The sequence below is a fragment of the Triturus cristatus genome, chromosome 6, assembly GCF_964204655.1.
Source record: "Triturus cristatus chromosome 6, aTriCri1.1, whole genome shotgun sequence".
In the NCBI taxonomy this organism is placed as follows: Eukaryota; Metazoa; Chordata; class Amphibia; order Caudata; family Salamandridae; genus Triturus; species Triturus cristatus.
The window spans coordinates 1,294,854,817-1,294,872,933 of NC_140589.1; positions in this window are offsets into that span (position 1 = coordinate 1,294,854,817).

Genomic DNA, 18,117 nt, shown 5'->3' on the forward strand with positions numbered 1-18,117 from the left:
TACCGGTGTTTTTTTTAAGCACCATTTGATTCACTGTTCTTTGTTTCTGGTTTAGTACATGGGTGTCACTTTTTCACTTATCTCAGTGTGATATCCACCTAGTTATGGTTTATGCTGTAAATACACCAGTTCTTGTAACTGGAACGTATATAATACTCCCTTTGCAAATGATACTATTTACAGTAAATTTGCTGTGCTGTATATCACCAAACTTTGAATGAGGTTGGTGTGAACCACTGTCTCTTTGTATATGTTAATTACCAAGGTTCTCACAGAAATATGGATTGCTCTTGTTTATAGAGATTGCAGAGCTAGTACGGCATCTAAATTCCTGTCAGTGAATCCCTCCTCCTTCAGGTCCAGGCAGATGCTGTAGTTTAAGAAGTCATAACTGTTATCATGTCCATTAATCAGATCAACTCTACTGTTGGGCAACAAGGTGGGAGAAATGCCCTCTGGCACTATGAGGTACGTAGAGCGTGGCTTGTTTGACATAGACAATATGTGGGCACCTGGATTCTTCCTAATCAGAACCTTTAGGAGAGGGGGAATGTCAGCATGGTCTGATATATGAAAGGAGTACTCGGTTGTCTGAGTGAATTTCCCATTCCGCCTGTCTTCTTAGAGCTTGGGTCTTCAAACTGTGGGGTGTGTCACCCCACCCACAGGTCTGTGACTGTGCTCCAGGAGGTGCGGGGGCGTGGGGATCAGTGGCGGGCGGTGACCTTAAAAAAAAGTGGAGGGTGTTGGGGGAACCGAGAAACAAATCCAGTTGGGGGGGTCAAAAAGATAATTAATGAAAAAAAAAGTACTTACCCGGGTCTCGCTCTCCGTGTTTTCCCTCATTCTTCTGGCATCAGCGCGGCCAGGACTCCTCATGGAGCCTCAGGCAACCCCCTTCTGCAAATCCCAACACTGCTCTCATGCTGCAGATGAGCAGCATGAGAGCAGCACCAGGATTGGCTGGAGCAGGCTGCCTTGACGCTCCAGCAGACACAGGAGGCCTGTGCCTGCTCTCCACCCAGCAGTCTGAGACAGCTGGGTGGAGAGGTTTACACGGTGCATGTCAGGCTGGCTGTCGCAAGACAGACAGCCAAAGTAACTTGGGAAGTGTAAGCTGGTGGAGTGAGCACCAGTCCCCTGCTGCCAGGCAGCAGAAATCAGGGTTGGATTGGGATTAAAAATCGTCACGGGCATGCTAAAAAAAAGTGCCCACATTTGCATATTGCCTTTCCGAAAAACACTGCTTCGGCGAAATTGTATTAAAATAAAAGGGGGGGAGGGGGTGTAAAAAAATGCACGGATTAGTTTACACTGGTGAAAGACACCTGTTAACAAGTGTGGCCACTTCTGCTCAGGACCCCCCCCCCCCCCCCCTCAATATGCACACATTAATGAAGCCGGCCCAGCGAGAGAAAGGGAGTGACACCTCTGCCTGTTAATAAAAGGGAGGTAAAGAACGCACACCTGCCTCCAGGAAGGCCACTCAGGCACACACTGGGCCGCTGGCTGCATCTGAACACAGACACCGGACAAATCCGCCTCCCTGACTGCTAAAAACAAGCATTTGCAACAATGCAATAGGTCTCGCAATTGCGAATCTTTCAGCTACTGGCATTGTAAATGACAAAGCTTTTATCTATATGTTGATTTTAAAAACAGATAAATAAAAGGCATTGTCATTTACAATGCCAATAGTTTAAAATTTCACAAATGCGAGACCTATTGCATTGCAAATGCTTGTTCTATACAAGTACTCCTAGGAATATAGGCCATTATGTGCGACCAGAGATATGTGTATTAGGGGTATTCCCCTCCCCCCCACCCCACAAAAACTGGAAGGAAACATGTAGCGACGATCTTCCAGCTCCAAGAATCAGAAGCGATAACAGATAATAAAAGTAGGTATGGGACAGAAGTGAGGTGAAGAGAAATATTGTAAGGGTAAAGGGGTATTTGGAGGCCAGCATCCAGACACCAAAGACCTGTGTCAAGCGGTGACCTGCTGAGGAAGACACAAGCCACACTTCGTTGCTTGGTGGCCTGGACTATGGAAGATGCGCCCAACAGCTGCCAAATATCTAGGGTTCAAGAAGAAACCGGAAACACCCCTCTTCTCCTCATCACACTACCAACTTCAAATTCAGGGGATGCATAGAGGTGGTTCAGTTCAGGGTAGTGTGTTGCGCAAGCCTGTCTATTCATGGTACCTGTCTATGTATTGGTATGAGGAACCCCCGCACAAGTTTGTTTCCTAGTCGGTTCAGCTAACCAGTAGCCAACAATGGCTGTGTATGAGCACCGAATAGCTGAATCTGGGTGGCGAATTGCTGCTTTTATGCATTTGAATCATTGCTTCTGTGCGCTGAATGGCTATTTTTATTGCTATTTAATAGCTACTTGTGCTCACTTGAGTAATGAAGGTTACAGGTAGGTAACTGTAGAGAGCCACTCGGGCTCTCCCCAACAATGTTGCTCTAACACACGCATCCACACACCCCTCAGGGCGGGCTCGCCCCGAGGGGATAAATAAAGGTGGGCGAGGCCGCACGGGGTCTCTTTGGTGTAGCCCAGTGAACAATCATACGTATCCAGTGTCCTTTAATTGTATTGCACATACCTTAACTGTGACCAGGACCTGCACCTCTACACTGGCGACGAGGCCGGTCGTGCCCGTGCGTGCGGCAGCGTGGAGGAATCGCGGGGAGCGTGCGGAGCCCACACACGTTGTCGACGCTCCCGCTGATCTCCCGTCTCTGCCGGTGATCGCGGTGCCCACCCGCATGGCGAAGGAAGCGGCCCGCCTCCTGCTGAGACCTGCTGTCGGCGGAGCCCACCCGCATGCTGCTTCATCTGCCGGGAGCTGCCCGAGCTGTGCGCGCTCGATTGGGGTGAGTGGCCGGCCAAGCGCGTTCCTTGGAGCTCTGCTCCTACCTCGCTACAGCGGCCTATCCAGACGAGGAGGCCTCGGCAGGGCTGCCCTTTTCCCTGCCTGAACATTATAACTATCATCGTGCATTTGCTGCGGGGACGAGTGTGTGAAGCACCAGGGGGTGGAAATAAGAAGGCCCGGGGCAGAGAGGTGAAGTGGAAACAACAGGCCTTGGCAAAACCAAAAGTCAGCAAATAAGGCCACAGAAAAAAAAGAGAGAAAGACACTAGCACTGGCGGAATAAGCAAGCACAAGCAAACCCCACAGGTCACAAAATGACCACAAGGCCGGCGGCAGGCGCAGGGACATCACAACCTGGCGGGTCCACCGCCGGGGCTGGTAATAGCCCCCCACCGCCACCGGTGGTCACACACACGGCAGTAGCGCCCTTGCCACCATTCAGCGAGACCTCAGACCCGGCTACCGCCGCCCCGAGATGGAAGGCATGGGTAGGTCGCCTAAACCACTACTTTAGAGGAACCCGAGAGACTGATGGGGCGGTGAAGAGGTCGCTACTAATTTACTATGGAGGGGCGGAAATCTACGAACTGTTCGATACGCTTCCCAACACCGGGAACGAGGATGATTATGACGCAGCAGTCGAGGCGCTGAATAAACATTTTGATCCCCATCTGAACCCGGATTTTGAAAAATTTAAGTTTCGGAGGGCGTGGCAAACAGACACGGAGTCGGTGGACATGTTTTACGCGCGGCTGCGCCGGCTGGCCAGCAAGTGCCCGTTCACGGATCAAAGGGTGGAGATAAGGGATCAAATTATCTTAGGATGTCGCTCCAAGCTCCTCCGGAAGCTGATTCTCCGGCAGTCAGGGATCTCGCTAGATGACATCTTAGTACTGGCCCGGTCCCACGAGTTGTCCGACGCCAGGGCGGAAGAAATGGAAGCGGCCCTCCACACTGCCCATGGCTGCAGGACCAGGGTTCAAGAGCGTACCCATCAAGGAAGAGAGGGTGGAAGCAATACAAAGGCGGCCGGCCGCACCTCGCCCAGCGCCCAAACCCACAACCACAGGCCCGTGCGGCTACTGTGGGGATGACCACCCGGCAACGGCTGTCTGCGGAGCAAAAGGAAAGACATGCTCCCGCTGCGGAACAATGAATCACTACGCCCGAGTGTGCAGGGGCGGGCGTTTCAGGCAACCGTCTTCGAGACCGAGGTTCGGGCCACAACAAGTGCGCCAGATCGTGCACGAAGACCCGCCGCCGAGCAGAGAACATCAGCACCAGGCGCAGAGCCCAATGTATGAGGACGAGGACAACGAGGTGTTCGTGGTGTCGTTCGTCAGCAGGACAGGCTCCCGGCGGAGGCCACCGCCCATGTGCTCAGTCTCAGTGGGAAGCGCGGAGATACAGGCCCTCATTGACACGGGAGCGTCGGTCAATGTGATGGACTCGGACCAGTATGACCGACTGTCACCACGGCCCCCCTTGACGCTATCAAAGGCGCGAATATACACGTACGGGGGGACGGACCCTCTTCCTCTCCGCGGTGTCATTAACACCACCATCGCCAGCGGAGGATACTCGACTCAGACGCAATTCTATGTTACGGAAGGCAAGAAAGGGACGCTGCTCAGCTGTCACACCGCAGAGGACCTTGGTCTGGTCTTCTTCGCGAATCAAGTTCATGATTCCCATGCCGAGGACATACTCAAGGAGTTCCCAGCCCTCTTCACCGGCCTGGGCAAACTCAAAGGGAAGAGATTCAAGCTACACATAGACACATCCGTAAGGCCGGTAGCCCTCAGGCATCGGAGGGTGCCGTTCAACTTGCGCCCGCAAGTGGAAGAACTGCGGAAGCTCGAGGAGCTGGACGTCATTGAAAAGGTGTCCGGTCCCACTCCCTGGGTGTCCCCGCTGGTCGTGGCGCCCAAGCCCAAACAGCCAGGGGCCATCAGACTCTGTGTCGACATGCGGTTGCCCAACACTGCGGTGAAGAGGGAGCGACACATCACCCCCACGATGGACGACATAGTGGCGGACCTCAACGGGGCCAAGTGGTTCTCAAAGCTGGATCTAAATGCGGGCTATCACCAGCTGGAACTGGACCCCAGCAGTCGGTACAACGTTTTCGACACACGTGGGCCTCCGGAGATACAAGAGGCTGAGTTTTGGCGTCTCCTCCGCGGCCGGGATATTCCAGAATGCCATTCGAGAGACCCTGTCGGGACTGCAAGGGGTGATCAACCTCAGCGATGACATCCTGGTCTACTCCAACACTCTGGAGGAGCATCATGCACACCTGAGAGCCACGCTCAGGAGGCTGGCGGAGTGCGGGCTGACACTGCACAAGGCAAAGTGCTCATTCTACCAGGACAGTGTGGACTTCTTCGGATACACTTTCACTCGCAAAGGACTACTGGTAGATCCGAAGAAGGCGGAGGCCATCCGAGCGGCACCCACCCTGCGCAGCCCTACTGAAGTGCGAAGTTTTCTTGGAATGGCCACTTACTGTGGGCAGTTTATTCCCCGGCTAGCTGCCATGTCTGAACCGCTACGCGCCCTCACGTGCCAAGACCACCTGTGGGAGTGGACTCCGGAGGCCAATAAGGCGTTTCAAGAGATCAAGGAGGGGCTCCTCGACAAGACCATCATGGCATACTTCCACCCCCGACGGAAGACGGAGCTGGTGGTGGACGACAGCCCGGTGGGCCTTGGGGCCGTCCTCCTGCAGGAACATGGTCCCGAAGTATGGAAACCCGTGGCATATGCCAGCAAGGCACTTACTGACACCGAAACGAGGTATGCACAAATCGAGAGAGAAGCGCTGGCCATCAAGTGGGCGTGTCAGCACTTCCACTTGTACCTATGCGGACAGGACTTCACGGTCGTCACCGACCACAAGCCTCTGCTCCCCCTGTTCACGGGGTCGGCGAGGCTGGCTCCTCCCAGAATCGAACGCTGGGCCGTGCAGCTGCAGGCGTACCAGTTCAAGGTGGTCTACCGGCCAGGGGCTCACAATCCCGCGGACTATCTGTCCCGACACCCGAAGTCAAACCCCGAGGCAGGGGTGCAGGAAGACACGTGCACCACAGAGGCGTTCGTTAGCATGGTATCGCAGGGGGCCTGCCCTAAAGCGATGACTCTAGAAGAAATCGGTCGAGCTACACAGGAAGACCCCACCCTCACCCGTGTCCGAAGAGCCCTAGACCGCGATGGATGGACCCGCTTCCTAGACGGGGTTCGGGCCCTGCGGCCAGAGGTCAGTCATGCTCGCCAACAACTGTGGCAAGTCCGGAGTGAGCTCAGCGTGGGGGAAGAAGGCGTCATTCTGAGGGGACGGCTCATCGTGGTCCCAGAGAGCCACCAAAAGAAGATCCTGGTGCTTGCGCACGTGGGCCACCAGGGGATGGCCAAGACCAAGGCCCGGCTCCGAGACAAGGTGTGGTTCCCGGCGCTGGACGCCAAGGCAGACGAGATGGTCCGGCAGTGCCATGCCTGCACCATCACTGGAGGGGATACCGCTCCCACTCGAGTGATCACCGAAGAAGCGAGCGAGACGCCGTGGACGCATCTAAGCCTCGACTTCAGGAGCTTTCCGGACGGCCGGCAGATGCTGGTTCTGATTGACTCTTTCTCGAAATTCCCGATAGTGGATGTGATCACATCCACAGCGTTCCCCCACGTCAAGAAAGTTCTGGATCGGGTGTTCGCAACGATGGGACTGCCCAAAGAAATAAAGTCGGACAATGGGCCCCCATTCCAGGGGCAGGAGTTTCAAGAGTACGTGACAAGTCTTGCCATCCGACACCGGAAAATCACGCCCCTGTGGCCTCAAGCTAACGGAGAGTTGGAACGGCTGATGAGAACACTCAATCGGGCACTGCGGATTGCCGTTGATACCGGGGAGGATCCGGAAACAGCCCTGAGTCAGTTTCTGGGAGTGTACCGTCAGACCCCACACAGCACCACGAGGTGCGCTCCCGCACACATCCTGTTCAAGAGAGCTCCGCGGGACAGCATTCCGACGGATCCCATTTGGACCCTCGCAGAGAGGGACGGGGCAGCCATTCAGGCAAGGAGAGAGGCGACGAACAGGAAAGCTAGCGAATCTCGCCGGGCACAAGATACGGTGGTCCGAGTTGGAGACCGAGTGGTCATCAAGGATCGGCACCCCGGCTGGAAGTTCCGAACTCCCTATGAACCCGAAAAGTGGACGGTGACCGAGGTGCAAGGGACAATGATCACGGCACAAAGAGGCCAGCAGACCGTCACGAGGAACGTGTCGAGTTTCAAGGTGGTTCCCGAAACTGTTAAATGGTAGCGGCAGTTTCAGTCGATAACCTTTCAAGTATTTGCCCGGCGGTAATCGCCTCTCATACCACTCGATAATTTACCAATAAAAGAGGCAGGCGCCGGAGACTGGAAGGCAGGAAACAAAGTTTTATTCCGTCGGACCAGAACACATCAGATCAGACAGCAAGGTATCGTCACGAGGTGCTCTAACTGCATCTCTGAGACCTGGTCTCTTATACACTGGTTTATTGCTTTATTACACATAGTACATTCTTGAGATTCCCTTGATGTACGGGGGGAATATCCCCTGAGGCCCCGGTTCAGATCCGATCCCACACATAGATACAGTAGAAGTTCCCACCCCATCCACAGTAGGAGATGGCTATTGCGCAGCAGGGTATTCCGCCAATTCCTGGGGGGTGTGTGACCGGTCGGGTCTCAGGGAGTAGGGGCTTTGATCTACTGTAATCCCTTTGATGTGGGGTGTTTCCCTTACAGTAGGGGCAATAAACTGCATCCGCAGGGCTAGTTGATGGCCTGGGACCAGTTCAGACAATGGGGCGCAGAGGAAGGGGGTTATCAAAGGAGAGGCATGACCATGTATGGGTTGTCGGTCGGAAGTGGTTCCGTAGCAGGGCCGCGCAGAAAGAGAGGGTTTATGGCCTGTATGAGAGAGCGGGGGTGGCCAGCGCGTGGGGGATGCTCGCAGCACCAAGGGGACCGCGCTGGCGATTGACAATGAGCGGGGAGAGAGTGGGGTGCCTAAAATGGTGGTCGTGCATTCGCTGTGCGTGGCGCTGGGGAGAGGCAAGATGGCGCAGATAATGTTCAGTTTGCAAGCTAAATTTCCACAGTCCTCCCTTTTAACATATCTAGCCAGCTTGTCTAGTTCGGATTTATCCCCATAATACTACGGACCTCCACCTCATAAAGGGCTTTCATCCGCTCTGTTTCAAAGTTCAAAGTCTTAGGGCAGATGCAGTTCATAAAAAGCGAACATAAAGGTGGCAGACACTGAATCCCCAAGCAACATCCACATAGTATCACAATCGGTATTAGGATAAATGAAAACAGCCTCCATCCCCAACTTTTAATAGCGTCCCAAAACCAACTCCCCAGCGACCATTCTTCTTGCTCTTGATGGACCTCTGTGGACAGTCTGTGGAGGTGTTCAATTGCTTTGTAGACTGAGGGTGAGTTGTCTGGTACGTAGGTACAACAGCTGGATCCAATGATGCGGCATGCTCCTCCACGATCAGCCAGAACCACATCTAGAACGAGGCGGTTCTGAAGGGCCACTAAGCGGACGGCCTGGAGCTCGGCGGTGTTGTTGGCGAGGGCGCCAGCCGTAATGTTCATTGCCGTTTCGACTGCCTGGGTTAAGTGGCGGATGGCACGGCTGTTTGCCATTGGGCCCCAGAGTGGAACAAGGCCTTTGACTGCGTCCATGAACTGTGCTCCGGTGGAGTCGGCCTGTACAATGTCTTTGGCCCGTTTCTGTCGGTGATGGTTTGCTGGGGCCACATACGTCGGAGGAAGGACAAAGGCGATGTAGCAAGTGCCTCCCCAACCTCTCGGGAGCCAGGTGTAGGCCTTAGTACCACAGACGAAGTACATATTCGGGGAGGCAACATAGGAGGGTGGGTCAACTGAATCCAATGTTCGGGTGATGAGGCAGGAGCTGTGGCCCACCAGCTGTGCCCCCAGGCCTTCGAGGCATACAGATCCAGTGATGTTGATGACGGACAGGGCCACTGTTAGGGTGGCGGCCGTCCGTTTTCGGAGGTAAGAGAAGGTGGGTCTGGCTGGATTGTTGAACACTTGCATTTCAACTCGTTCTTTGGCAGGGATGTCCATGTGAAAGGAAGTGTTCGATCTCAGAGGGCAGAAGAGGGCGGAAGTTCTACCAGTTTTGTTCATCCAGAACCCATGGTAGAAGTGTGACATGGTTCTGCCGGAAGTGGCATTGTCCTTGTAGCTCTCCTGCAGAAGGATCAGCCAGGCGAGGCAGGAACCATGGACAGAAAAAGGTGAAGGGATGAAAGGGATTGAGTGCCCAGTGGCATGCGGTAGCAATCCACAGATCCAGCAGTTAGTGGCGTTGGTGGCAAGATTGTGTTGGTGGAGCAACTGCACAAAAGAGTTATTCCAGAACTCCTTACGCCTTTCTCGGAGTTGGGGTGAAAGTGAGATCAGATGGTGCTCCTTCGTGGTGGTAGGTTGAACGGTGGTCAGCAATGTCTTATGAGCGGGTGTGTTCTCCTCCATGATCCAGAAGGTGACCATGAGGAGAAGGCAAAAGAGAAGGGTAATAAAAAGTGTTATAGTCTTAAAGCTGTGCATTCGGTCAGTCTTTGGGTTTCTGTAGGGGATCTTCGGACGTCCGGTTGCTTCCATCACCTTCATGTCGGGCGCTTCCATCACCTTCGAGAGACTCGGTAGCGGGCAGAACCACAGACTTTGCTTAGTTTCTCTCCTGGTGGCCTTTGAAGTGACTAGGCTACCGCTCTGAGATTTCCACTTAGCCTGTGGTCTGCTTAGCCGAAGTTCTCTCCTTTCGTCGCAAGTTATACCCTTCTTTGGATGGCACAGTGGGATCGGGATATTCAATCAATTCAAGTGTCTCTGTATCCGGGCAGCGGCTCAGGGATGGTCGGTCTTTGTTCAGGAGTTCCTCTTGGGCGGTGACGTTGTCCGTGGTTGTCAGGGTCGGTGATATCTTCTTGCAGTGGTGTGCATGCAGCCAATTGCGTTTCCCCTCCACTCGAAGAGCTGTTCGGGTGGTGATCAAGACTTGCAGGGGGCCCGTCCACCGGGGCTCCAGACTCTTGGTGCGCTGGAAGTTACGCACTAAGACGAAGTCACCTGGTTGGATGTCGTGCCCGGGGCCCCTGGAAACATCGGGAATGGCGTGCAGCACCTGCTGATGGATGATAGACAACGTTTTAGTTAGATTGTACAGATAATCAGACATGAGGACGTCCGGGACGTCGTGGATGGATGTTGGTTTTGGTGCAGTCCAAAGGTTCATGGGCCGCCCGAAGACGACCTCGTAGGGGGTTAAGTGGTGTTTGGTGGGGGTGGAACGCATTGATAGCAAGGCTAGTGGGAGAGCGTCTGGCCATCTTAGCCCTGTGGTGGCGACTATTTTTGCTATCTTAAGCTTCAATGTGGCATTGTGTCGTTCAACCAGGCCTGCAGATTGGGGATGGAAAACCGCATGGAACTTCTGTTTTACACCCAACCCTTTTAAGATGAGTTGGATAACTTCGGCTACGAAGTGGGGGCCATTGTCGCTCCACAAAATTCGACAAAGGCCGTATCGGGGGAAGAATTCCTTCAGTAGTACCTTTGCGGTAGTCATAGCGGTGTTGTCATGGGTTGGGTAGGCTTCCACCCACTTGCTGAAGGCACACACAATGACGAGTACATACTTCAAACCTTGGCACCTTTCTAGCTGGACATAGTCCATTTGTAGGACTTCAAAGGGGTGATTGGGGACCCCAAACCCTCCCCGGGGTACAGCAGTTCCTTTCCCAGGGTTGTGTTGGAGGCATACTAGGCATTGTTGGACTAGACGTTTGGCCGAGTCTGGTGTTTTGTCGTTGTGCCAGACTTTAGAGATGAGTTCGATCATGGGGGCAGACCCTATGTGTGCGGGGGAGTGAGCCATGGTCAGCATGGGGATCAAGTATGAATCTGGTAACAACCATTTGTTCAAGTCTTTGGTTCGCCAGCAACCGTCATCGTCCTTCAATCCCACCCGGGCCCATTCAGTTAACTCGTGTGGTGTGCTGGCTAGTTGGATATCCCTAATTGTTTCCCTAGCATCCTTCCATTTCTCAGTTTGTGACCTGGTCACGTACATACGGGTCGTGGACCTATTCTCGGCTGTGGTCCGGGCAGTAATGTCAGCTAGTGCATTTCCCTGTCCTATAATGTCTGTCACCTTCTTGTGTGCCTGGCATTTGATCACAGCTAACCGTGTGGGGAGGAGGACTGCTTCGGTCAGGGCAGAGACTAGATCTCCATGCAGGATGGGTGTGCCATGAGAAGTCAAGAATCCCTTCTCTTTCCATAAGAGCCCAAAGTGGTGAACTACCCCGAAGGCATACTGACTGTCTGTGTAAATGTTTGCGGTTGTCCCTGCTGCCAGGATGCAAGCTCGTGTAAGAGCAATTAGTTCCGCCGCCTGTGCGGATCGCTGTGTGATGCGGGCTGTCTCAACAACTGTTCGGGCTGTGGTGACTGCATAGGCAGCCGAGGTGGTGCCATCGGGGAGCTTGATGCATGAGCCATCCACCCACAGTTCTCCGTCAGGGTCCGGGAAGGCAGTATCCCGGAGGTCAACCCTACTCTTGGTTTGTTCGTCGGTGAGGGTCACGCAATCATGTATAGGGGATGCATTGGGGTCAGCGTCAGGGAGAGGCAGTAGTGTAGCTGGATTCAGAGTGGTGCATCGTTTCAATGTGATGTGGGGTGCAAGCAGAGTCAGTTCATAACCGGTCAGTCGTGCGCTAGTCAGGTGTTGAGTCTTGGTTTGGTTCAGGAGGGTGTCAACAGCATGGGGTACCAATACCGTGAGGGGGTTCGAGAGCACGATCCCCTCACTTTGTCGGATAGAGACAGCAGCGGCGGCTACTGCTCGAAGACAGGCGGGCAAAGCTCTGGCTACGGGGTCGAGAGTGGCAGAGAAGTAGGCACAAGGGCGTTGCTTAGGGCCTATGGACTGGGTTAGGACAGACAACGCACATCCCTCCCTTTCGTGGGTGTAGAGGGAGAAAGGTTTAGTGTAGTCTGGGGTTCCTAGGACTGGGGCCGAGCAGAGGGCGTCTCGTAATTCTTTGAAGGAGGATTGACATTCAGGTGTCCAGGGGAGGGGGAAGGGGACATCCTTAGCCAGCAGGGAAAGCAGAGGCTTTATGGTAAGACTGAAGTTTGGCAACCACTGTCGACAAAAGGAGGTGAGGTCCACTAGGGATCGTACTTGCTTCTGAGTTTTGGGAACGGGGGTTTCTAGGATGGTTTGAATTCGGTCAGGGGTAAGTTTCCTCCCGTCTTTGGATAGTAGGTGGCCTAGATACGTTACCTGGGGCTGGCAGAATTGCAATTTCTTTCTGGAGACCTTGTGGCCGTTCTCCGCAAGGAAGCGGAGGAGGTGAATGGTGGCTGTGACGGCAAGAGGAGTGGTGTCGGCCGCCAAAAGAATGTCATCGACGTACTGTATCAACACCACTCCATCGGGTAGTTGGACTGCATCCAGTTGTCTCTTGAGGGCTTGGCTGTAAATACTGGGACTCTCAGTGTAGCCTTGGGGTGCCCTGCAGAATCTGTACGAACGGGCTTTTAAGGTGAAGCCGAACAGGTAGCGGCTGTCTGGGTGGATGGGGATGGAAAAGAATGCGTTCTTGAGGTCAATAACAGTAAAGATGGTGGCAGTAGATGGAATCAGGGTGAGGATGGTGGTGATGTCTGAGACTACGGGGTACTGGGGTATGACTACTTTGTTAACCTCTCGCAAGTCAACAATGAAACGGTAGGCTTTCTCATCCCCCTCGCCTTGCTTCTTTACAATGGGTAGGATAGGGCTGTTGCAAACATTACGGACTACTTCTTCTACCACTCCTGCCTCGACCAGGGACTCGATGATTTCCACCAATGCCTTCTCGCCTTCGGGTGATATCCGATACTGTGGAAGCTTTGGGAGCACTGCATCCGGTCGGACGGTTATGTGTACCGGGTCGATCACCATGCGCCCTACATCTGAGTCGGTTTTAGCCCATAGATGTGAAGGTAATGTGTCGAGTAGGGACGTATCAGCATCGGTTATAGAGAGCATACGTCGTGTGTGACAGGGTCTGGATAGATCTGGGTTATCGTGTAGGATGACTCGAACTCCGTCTGGGGAGCATCTGATGGTGGCTCGAAAATGTTTTAGCAAATCGAGCCCCATAATAGCATCGGGGGTGTTGGAGGAGAGCATAAAGGTCGTGTCAGTGATGTTATCTTCTAAGTCAAAGGAGATTGGTGCTGATAAGGGGTTAGTGGAGGGCGTTCCGTCAAAGCCTATTGAGGCTACGTGTGAGCCAGACAAGGGTGCCCTAGGAATCAGTCGTTTAGATAACGCACTACGTGTCGCCCCAGTATCTACCAGGAATGGAGATTTTGTGCTCAAGACCTTAGCGGTGACGTAAGGACCTTGCTGGTCAACACGGAGTTCGACTGGATCCCTCCCTTGTCCCTGGCGGTCCTATGCGAAGTCCTGGGTGCTCTCGTAGTCGGACTGCTGATACTGGTTTTGTCGGGGGCGATCAAAGGTGTTCGGTCTGCCTGGCCTGTCGTTGATGGTGTTGTTCGTGTGCCCTCGTCCCTGTCGTCTATTTCTGGGGTCATAGGCTGTGTCTCTGGGGTCCCTATTCTTGTTCATTTCCAGAAGGGCCGGGCACTGGGACTTCCAGTGTCCGAACCCTCTACAGAACGCACATTGATTCCCATCTAAGTCTCTCCGTCCGTTGTAGGGTGTAGGTGTATGGTCTCTAGGGGGTAGCTTTCTAGGGGCGGTTGGTTGGTAATTCTCTTTTGGGGGTTCCCTTCCTATGGTCACCCCTTGCAACTGTGCTATCATCACCCTCTCCTTTAATTCCTTTTTCTTCTTCTCTGATGCCCTATCGTTCTCGTTCTTCTGGTTTTCGTAGTACTGGGCCATCTGGAGAATTGCTGCGGGTTTGGAGGCTGCCCAACTACTCTCGCTGGTCTGTAGTTTCTGGGAAACTTCTGGCGACAGACCCTTTACATAATTCTGGACAAAGAGGTGATGTCCGGTTGCGGTGGTCATGTCTTGGCCACTGTAATCGGAGAACACAGTCTCGAATCGGGAGAAGTATTCAGACACATCCTCCTGGGGTTTCTGGCGGCAAGCCGTCACTATCGACCAGTCTACCTTTCTTTCTGGGATTAGAGTCTTCAGCTTTTGTACAATCTTGTCTGGGAGCTCTAAGATGGCCTTCGGGGGTTTCTGTCCTGGTTCTCGCTGTTTATCTATGGTATCGAGTTGTACCCAGGTATATCCGAACGGCTCAGTGTGGTCAACTTTCCGGATTTGTTTCCACACATCAGCCGGCAGGCATAGCCCAAAGAACAAGTCGATATCTGCTAACGTCATTATCGTTGAGCCTAAGGCTGTACCCAATTCAGTGTAGAAGGCAGTCGGGTTCTTTTTCAAGTCGGGTAGAGTCTTTCTAAAGGTCAAAATATCTTGCCGGTCCCACGGCTGGTAGACCCAGTTATATACAACCCTTCCCTTCGCATCTTGGTGGTTGATGTCGTCGTGTGTTCCCTGACCCCGTGGGGGGACCCAGTAGGGGGCAGCTTCTTTAATGGGCATCATGGCATCGGACCTTCCTCCCTGGGGCTTAGTTGCTATGGGGGTTTCTGTTTTGGTGGTCTGTCCATGTTCTTTAAGGTGTCGGTAGACCTCGAGTGTACGAGTGAAGAGGTTCGCTACATCGCCCTCTCTTTCTTCCCCAATGTCTACCTTCCTATATAGGGCCGCTAAGCCTTCGGGGCCTTTATCGTGGTACCTATCCTCATATGCATTCAGGGCGTGATAACAGAGCCGTACGACGAAGTGTCGTCTGCGGCTGTCGGCGTACGAGTTATACACGTCTGTTATATACTCCTCACTTTCTTTTCGTTCCACCAGCGTCCCTACTATCTTGTCAATTCCTGCTCGTTCATCCTTAGTTAATCGATTCATTCTGGTGGACTCTTTCTTTCCTATCTCATGGTCGTCTAGCGTTGTAGTCGACGTTGGGTTCGGCACAAGAGGCTCAGCCGGCGCGGAGGCCGTGAGGGCCGAGGCCCCTGTACTGCTTTCGCTCGTGTTCGGGGGTTGTGGGTGTTGCACTATTGATTGGGAGGGTGCATACGGAGGGGGCATGTAAATGATCGGGGGACCTAACAGTAACTCATCATTTGTTCGCTGCTTGGAGGACAACTCAGGGTAGAGCAAAGAAGGGGTCCTAACAGCGTACTGGCCTGTGGTTTCGGGCTCCTGTCTTAGTTTAGTTTCCCTTCTCTCCTTTATGTCTTCGTCTAACTTTCTAGCGGCAAGGTGAGCTGCCTTTCGTAATTCCTTTTCTGCTTTTACTTCTTCCCTCTTTTTCCGTTGCGTCGCTTCTTTGCGCCACATGCCGATACTGTCAAGCATAGTAGGCGTCGTCTTGTTGCTACGCAGAGCTATTTCTAGCGCTTCTATCTTATGGTCGTCGAAGGATCCCATCAGTGGCCACTGACTTTCGGGGTCCTTCTTGGTATACTTATGCCACAGTTTGCTATAAGCTACGGCAACTAGTCCATATTTAGTGAACATGTCCTTATTAGGGGTGCCTTCCAGTGGAGCCGGGTGGTTCACCTCTAATAAGCGGTCCGGGCAGAACCAACTACCAATCAGTGGGGAGAAGATAGGCATGACGGGTTTCAACGGGGACAAAAGTCAGCACTACCTATCTTTTCACTGCTTGCAAAGACTAGACAGAATATCTCTATTCTTCGTTATTTGTAAGCAGAGAATACCTCCAAAGAACCAATATCGAACAACTAGTGTTCGGACAATCAATCAATCAATCAATGGGGAGATAAAGATAGGCACGACGGGTTTCAACGGGGACAAAAGTCTGCGTTACCTACCCTTCACTATTTGCAAAGACTAGACAGAATATTCCTATTCTACGTTATTTGCAAACAGAGAATATCTCAAAAAGCACTATTCTTCAAAACAATCAATGTTCGGACAATCAATCAATGGGGAGATAAAGATAGGCACGACGGGTTTCAACGGGGACAAAAGTCTGCGTTACCTACCCTTCACTATCTGCAAAGGGAGAGAGAGAGAGAGAGTATTTCTACTCCTCCCAGTTTGTAGACAGCGAATATCTCAAAAAGAACAATCAATGAGCAATACTAGTATTTCCAAAGCATCAAACAATCAATCAATTATTTCTCAATTTGTCGTGTATCATGACCTTACCCGGACCGCGTCGACAGTTTCTCGTCTTCCGCCTCCAGCGCCCGATCGTCCTCTACTCTCCGTATTTGCCGCGGCACTCCTGATGGTTCCCAGTCAGGACCGTAGATCACTCGAGAGAGGTCTGCTCGGAACCAGTGAAGTTCGGATGATCGGCTGCCAGACGAGGGTCTATTGGGCAGGAGCTCTCCCGATCGTTGCAGTCGTTCACTCTGTCGTCGGGACCTCTCCCACTGGATCCACGTGTCGCTGATGGGCCCCACGTTTGGGACGCCAATTGTTAAATGGTAGCGGCAGTTTCAGTCGATAACCTTTCAAGTATTTGCCCGGCGGTAATCGCCTCTCATACCACTCGATAATTTACCAATAAAAGAGGCAGGCGCCGGAGACTGGAAGGCAGGAAACAAAGTTTTATTCCGTCGGAGCAGAACACATCAGATCAGACAGCAAGGTATCGTCACGAGGTGCTCTAACTGCATCTCTGAGACCTGGTCTCTTATACACTGGTTTATTGCTTTATTACACATAGTACATTCTTGAGATTCCCTTGATGTACGGGGGGAATATCCCCTGAGGCCCCGGTTCAGATCCGATCCCACACATAGATACAGTAGAAGTTCCCACCCCATCCACAGTAGGAGATGGCTATTGCGCAGCAGGGTATTCCGCCAATTCCTGGGGGGTGTGTGACCGGTCGGGTCTCAGGGAGTAGGGGCTTTGATCTACTGTAATCCCTTTGATGTGGGGTGTTTCCCTTACAGTAGGGGCAATAAACTGCATCCGCAGGGCTAGGTGATGGCCTGGGACCAGTTCAGACAATGGGGCGCAGAGGAAGGGGGTTATCAAAGGAGAGGCATGACCATGTATGGGTTGTCGGTCGGAAGTGGTTCCGTAGCAGGGCCGCGCAGAAAGAGAGGGTTTATGGCCTGTATGAGAGAGCGGGGGTGGCCAGCGCGTGGGGGATGCTCGCATCGCCAAGGGGACCGCGCTGGCGATTGACAATGAGCGGGGAGAGAGTGGGGTGCCTAAAATGGTGGTCGTGCATTCGCTGTGCGTGGCGCTGGGGAGAGGCAAGATGGCGCAGATAATGTTCAGTTTGCAAGCTAAATTTCCACAAAACGGGCCAGGATGTTGAGGAGCTCGAGCCGCTAAGGGGCTGGGCAGCGGACGGTGCACCAGCGTCTCCCACCGGAGCAGTATCCCCTATGGCCGGCGAACTGCCGTCAGCGTCAGGTGATGAAACCAGCCAGAGATCGGTGGGTCAGGGTATCGTCGCTGGTGGCTCAGGAGCCCTCCCGATGGACAGGTCTCCCGACTCCTACCCCAGAAGCCAGCGATATGGACTGCGCCCCAATCCGGCGCCCAGTCAGAGACTAAAAGACTATGTATGTAATTCCCCGTGAATGAGTGCCATTGTGGACTGTTTAGCTACAATAAAGGAGGGATGTAGAGAGCCACTCGGGCTCTCCCCAACAATGTTGCGCTAACACACGCATCCACACACCCCTCGGGCGGGCTCGCCCGAGGGGATAAATAAAGGTGGACGAGGCCGCACGGGGTCTCTTTGGTGTAGCCCAGTGAACAATCATACGTATCCAGTGTCCTTTAATTGTATTGCACATACCTTAACTGCGACCAGGGCCTGCACCTCTACAGTAACCAAGTCATTTGTGCTTGCTGGCTGGCTCTGAGATGTTAATGGCTGTTCTCTGGGGGCTGAATGGTCGCGTCTGGCCGCCGAATCATTGCTCAATGGCTTTCTCGTGCCTCCACTTCTTTGGGCTAACCGCTGCGTGGCTGCCTCGCGAGATTGGCTGGCTTCGGAGCGCTCTGCGTGCATTACGTAATTACACTGAAAGACTGACCTCCTGTGCTGAGAAAACAGATGAGATGTTGTTTGAAAGGT